This window comes from Ursus arctos, unplaced genomic scaffold (assembly GCF_023065955.2).
Source record: "Ursus arctos isolate Adak ecotype North America unplaced genomic scaffold, UrsArc2.0 scaffold_28, whole genome shotgun sequence".
NCBI lineage: Eukaryota > Metazoa > Chordata > Mammalia > Carnivora > Ursidae > Ursus > Ursus arctos.
In genome coordinates this window covers 10,162,927-10,168,926 of record NW_026622963.1, presented here as the reverse complement: position 1 = coordinate 10,168,926, position 6,000 = coordinate 10,162,927, and positions in this window count along the sequence as shown.

Here is a 6,000-nt window from a genome sequence, read left to right as displayed (position 1 = left end):
AAAAGTAAAGTCTTTTTTTTTTTTATTTTAAATGAATGAAGAAACACGATCAGCCTTTGATGACACAACCTTGGCCTGCGGAGGCCTCAGGCTACTGCACTCGTGTGAGACGCCCCAGACAGACTGGCCCTCCCTAAGGGAAAGGACTTCCCTTCCCCTGTCAGCCCTGCCAGCCCGCAAGCCGCCCAAGCGTGGGTGCTACCAGGTGGTGTGGTCGGCCCGGCTGGACGACCGGCGACCAGCCCTGCCCACCCACCTGTGACGCAATATGCCGAGGGGCCTGCAAAGGCCATCTGACCTTTGCACCGGGCCCTCCATGTCTGGGCCGACCCGCTCCTGGAAGACCAGCCGGGCCTGCGAGTGTAGGAAGAACCAACCGGGAGGCTCACAAACCCTCCACCCACGTATGGTCGGACCCACCTTCCGCCCATAACCTAGAGCATTCCTGCCTCCCAGACTACCACAGTCTCTCCGAGAGTCCCAGAAGGACAGAGCTGGAGCCCTGACAGGATCCGCAGACCCAAGGGGCCAGTCCTGGCTCCAGGAGACGCACCGGGAGATTTCTCAGTGTTCCTGTTCACCAATCGTATCAATGGGGTGACTCGGCGAAGACGTTTGTCCCCCAGAAATTCCCTGCCTTGGCCACTGTCCCCTTGGATGTCCAGGACGATCAGGGAATGCTGCAGAAGGCTTTGGGGCCTGCACCCTGCCCCACACTCACTCACCTGCTGTTTCTCCAGCTGCTCTCGTCCTCTGGTCGTCCTCCGAAGGCTCTGGGCCTGAGAGGCAGCAAGGGCTTGGGGCCGACCCGTGCTTTCCCACTTCAAAGCCATGGGACCTTGAGGAAGTCAAGCCTCAGTGTGTTCATCTGCCCAATGGGGATAATGGCCACCTGAGGGATTGCCACGCGGATCACAGCATCAATGGCGGCTGGTACTTCGAGCAGTACTTCCCTCTGCTGCTCTGCGTGTAGGGCGACGAGCATCCCGGCTTACCCAGCTCAGCCCCAGCTGATGCCTGTGGTCCTGATGTGTTTATTGCCCCTTTTTCCTCTCTCAGAAGTGCTCACTCTGGATGACAAAATACACGGTCAGCTTACCTGCCGCTCTTCCTATTCCCAGCGCAGGCCCGGCCCGTGCGAGCCCACCACCCGTTTCTGCTCTCCCCTCTAAGAGGCCGCGTCTTGGTTTGTAGTTTTCTCTGAGCCTCAGGTTCTTGATTGCAATGGGATAGCAATGCCCACCCTGAAGGGCGGTGAGGAGAATGAAATAAGGCAGGCAAAGCACATGCCAGGTGCTAGACAGAAGCACGAGTTCCCTTCTAGGGCCTTCTCTCCCTGGCTCCCCTCGTGCCAATTTCCCAAGAGTGGAGCTCCAGAGCTCAACTTCTCCCCCATCGAGAGAGTGATTTTTAGAAGCTGCAGGTGACAGCAGCTGCCAAGCTGTGCTCTTTCCTGAGAGCAAGAAATGCTCTTTGCCCCACCCCCACGCTCCACTGCAGGCTCTGGGGGGCGCCCCAGCCTCTCCTTCCTGCATGCAAGCCAAGCCCACCGCTACAGCCGGAAACCCTCAGCCCTCACCCGCAGGGAGTGAAGGCACCTTTGAACTCTCCCCGCTTTTCCAGGAATCCAGAGGCCCAAAAGGGAGTTGGTTGGGCCTCCAATCCCCGGGGACCTGCTATCTGGGTCAGCAGGCAAAGAGTAACCATTTAACTTCAGCGGATAAAGCCACCACGAGACCAGCCGGTTGCAGCAAGGGAATGACGATCTCAGAGCATCGCTGGCTTAGCAGCATGTCCTCCAAAGGCCCCGAGGCCCCGACCTCCCGCGCCTCTTGCCCTGACATTCCTGACACCCACCCACTCCTGACATTCCTTCGCTGTTAGACAACTGGCAGCTCTGGCCCGATCCTTGCCTTGCCCCAGGTAGTACCAAACCTGCCTTGACGATTACAGAAGATTTGGTTCCACCCGGAAGCTCTTGGTGTAAACAAGCTGTCAGTCACTGGGATCTGCTTCCAGGCCTCTTTGTTCAGAGGCATTTGCGTGACATTTCAGATTCCTGCGCTGCCCTAGAAACCGCAATGTGTGTGTATGAAGGAAGCTACGGGAGGAAAAAGGTAATGAGGCAGCTGCTAAATTGGGACTAAAAAAACCCCAGGTATCTGCTGGCGGCGGTAGTCTGTGGCAGACAGAGCGTTTCAAGGGACCCCAGCGCGGTAAACGCTCATGAGGGTGGAGCTCTGGGTCAAGGCAAGGGCCAGCGCGCAGGTGGCTACCGGGCAGAGACAGAGCCCGGCCGGGGGACCCTCGCTTTCCCATCTGTACGATGGGTTCAATGGGCCAGCCGACTCCATCGCGCAGCTGTGGTGTCAGGAGGTGGAGTGAGAGGAGGGGAACGCAGCGGTACAGGGAACACTGACACATGCGTGGAACCCGAGTATGATGAGGGCTCCGGTGGCTCGGTCCTGCACAGCCACACTCAGAGCAGCACACACTGGCCACGGAACCTAAAAGGAACCCCAAGCCTTACTTGGGTCTCTGGAAGAACCTTAAAGTGTGTCCAACTCACACCCCTCAGCAACATTCCTCAAACACCCCTGTAGCCCCCACCTCCTGCTTCTGGAACCCCCCCGGCAGCTCAAAATCAACGATGCCAGCTCCCAAACTGCACCCCAGCTCCTGGCCGCCCGCCTGGCTCTGCTGCCGCCCCTGCACTCAGGCCTCTCAGCTCTTCGTTAAGGAGTTCATCGGGGCTCTGCTCCTTGCTTGAATTTGTCTCCCCCTTCGCTCAGTACAGGGATACACCACACAAGGGAGACACAATACAAAAAGTCAGACTCCCTTCCCTTCTTCCCATCGCCCCAGTTCTGTGAGCTCAGTCTGTTTTTCCCACGTCCACACCCCAGAATGCCCAGGAACCATGAGGGCAGACTAAACAATCCTGAGAGGGAAAACTGTGGTAAGCAAAGCAAAATTCTTTTTTAGTGGGTGGCACTGGGGACTGTTAATAAATCTTGCAGCAACACACACACAATTGTCATTAAGTGCTCCCCCCACCCCGGCCCCGGCCCCTCTCGCCACAGGACAGCGGTTCTTACGCTTTCTAATCATGCTGGTTTTTCGTCACATCGTCGCTCACTTTTGCACCCCCTTCCTCTCCAGAACCACAGGTCTGGCCAAGGCCTTCAGCACAGCCTCGCTTCCCCAGCTTAGCATCTGGCTTCCTCCCCGACTACAGCGTCTCAATCGTCCAATCTGTCCCACGAACCACACAGCTGACCTCTACCACACTCCCAGCTCGCCTCGCCCCCCGGCTGAAGCTACCTGGGTCCCTAGCCCTGGAGCCCCAGGTCCTATCCAGGTGTCCCACCTCAAACAAGGGCAGCCCGGCTTCATGCTGCCTGAACTCTTTCACTTGACCAGTCCTCCAGAAGCACCGGCGGGAGCCCTGCGCCCTCCAACAGGCCCACCCTTACTACTTCTCGATTCTGAGCCACGCACTGAGTCTGTCCCACATGGTCTCACGTTTGATTCTCACGGTCGATTGTTTGAAGGCCTTGGGTCTTCTTCCCGTAAGAGCGTAAGCTGCTTGAGATCGGGCCCTCAAAGTCTTCTAAGTAGCACCCAGGGGTATTCAAAAGTCCTCCTCTTCTATTAGCTCATGACAAGAAAAACAGACCCATTTCTACTCCAAAGGCCTTGATGGAAATCTCCAGATGCCCCTGCCAAGCCTTTTGGCATTAACTCTCTGCCTAGGAACTTCTGGATAAAGGACAGAAGGAACCTTTTTTTAAAATGTGTGTATTTACGGCCTTTGTAGTAGACACTATGCTCACCCGCCCCCCAACTTAAACTGAAGTCGGTCTCCCACCTTTCCCAACCCCCCAGTTCTGCCGCCAAGCGGCAAACAGCGGACTGGTTTCTTGTTTATTTTTCAATAGGTGTTCGATGCATCTGGAAGCCAGTGGGAACACGTCCTCCTTTCCGCCCCTCGCTTGTTTGGCGCACAAGCTAGCGCGGAATAGACCGTTTTCTGTGTCTGGCATTTTCTGTGTAGCAACGACATCTCAGACGGCATCCGACACGGGCACCCAGAGGGCTTCCCCACACGCGTCTTGTGGCTGCGTCGTGTCCCCGTGCAGGAGCTGCCCTACCGGATGCGACCCGTTTCCAGCTGTGAGATAGCGAGGGTGCTCCCAGCCTCTCGCGGGCATGTACAAAGCCGCGACAGAGAGCCTCACTCAGACGTGATGTCCCAGATGCAAGCGGACCCGTGGGGCGGATGCCTGCAAGTAGAACTGCCGGGTGAGAGGGTAAAGTGCATACGCAATTTTGATAGGTATTTCCAGATTGTTCTGCAGCGAGGCCGTATCAAACCTGCAGTGAGGTAGCGGGTGCCCGGCCCCTCGGCCTCCCCCATCTAACAGACGAAAACCTCCGCTGACGTGTGGTTTGCTTTGCGTCACTGTCCCCACGAATGTGGCTGAGTAGCTTATGTCTAAGAACCATGTGGGCGTGTGTGCACATACACACGTGGACTTGAATTTTTATCCTCTGCTCACTTTTCTTTCGTATTCTTGGTCTTTTTTGAATCAGTGTAGCGCTCTTTATATATTAGGGCAATTAGGCCTTTGTTATATGAGCCGCAGAGAATTTTCCCGTGTATGTTTGTCTTTTGACCTTGCCTTTGGGCTATTGCTAGGCGGAATTGTTTATTTTTCTGTGGGCAAATTTATCAGTCTTTGCTTTTATGGCTCCTAGGCTGTGTGTCTTGCTCAGAAAGGAGCAGGACTGCCCCTCCTCCCCCCACCACACACACACACACACCTTTTTTTGTCAGTACAAGAAGCTTGGAATGACATACTGGGCTTTGTGAGGAACAGGACAAGTCCCACCCTGTGGGAGATCCATTTAACAGACAATTGCAATCCCGTGTTATAATAAATAAGAGGGGGCACAACGGGAACCTGGGCAAGGACCGCCTGATCCAGCTCGAGTCGGCCAGGGCAGGCTTTCCAAAAGAGGTGGCACCCAGGTCTATCAGAGGCATGAGTCAGAGTCAGCCAGATGGAGAATGGCCTTCCAGTAAAAGTGGCAGCAAGCGCAGAGGTAAGAAGCAACAGGGCTCTGTCAAGGCTGTCCAGTCTGGCAAGAGGACGGGGAGCCCTGCATGGCGGCATGTGATAGGGGTGGAGCTGGAAGGGTAGGCAGGGGCCAGCTCAGAGGGCCAAGAGGAGTACTGCCCAGGAGTCAGGCCTTACTCTGAGGCAGCAGGGAGAAATCGGAGGGTCACGGCCCTGTGTGGGGGTGGGCCCTGGCTTGGAGTCTTGCGCCTGTCAACCAGCAGTAGCCACAGCAGCCCAGACAGGCTCCAGGCTGCCGAACAAGAGTGTGAATTTCAGACTCAAAAGTTCTATTTTGTCAAACTTCCAGAATTCGATAAAAATGTTGAGAGAAACTAGCATCTTCACTGAGAAATACTTCTAACTTCGATGCTGACCACTTGAAGAGCTTTGACTCTTGGTGGAGGTGAGCTGTGGCTGCCACTCCCCTCAGCGCTCCCCTGCAGTTGGGGCCAGGCGGGTGCAGCCTGACACTAACTGCCCTCTCCTAACTCCAACCTCAGAGGCTCAGGGGACACTCTTCAGCCCCAGCCCCAACCCATTCACCCACACCCCCACTCAAAATGGGCAACAGGGACGCAGGACTGCAGTGACGGAGTGGTGGACCCCAGGGACGGAGCCTCCAGCTGGCCCACGTCCACGGGGGACAGCTCTCCTTCCAGCCAACAGGCTCCTCAGTCCAGCTCTGAGGGGCCACAGCTGTTTGCAGAGGTATTGGGTAGAGGCCTATCAACCCCTCTGCTCCTGTGGCCTTCGAGACCTGGCATCTACATCGTGCAGCAGGTCTGCTGGGCAGCTGTCTTCCTTAAAGTGCCCAGCACGAGGTCTTGCAGTCAATGGTAGCAGTTTCTGTTAAAATTGGAGAGCCTCCCTACTC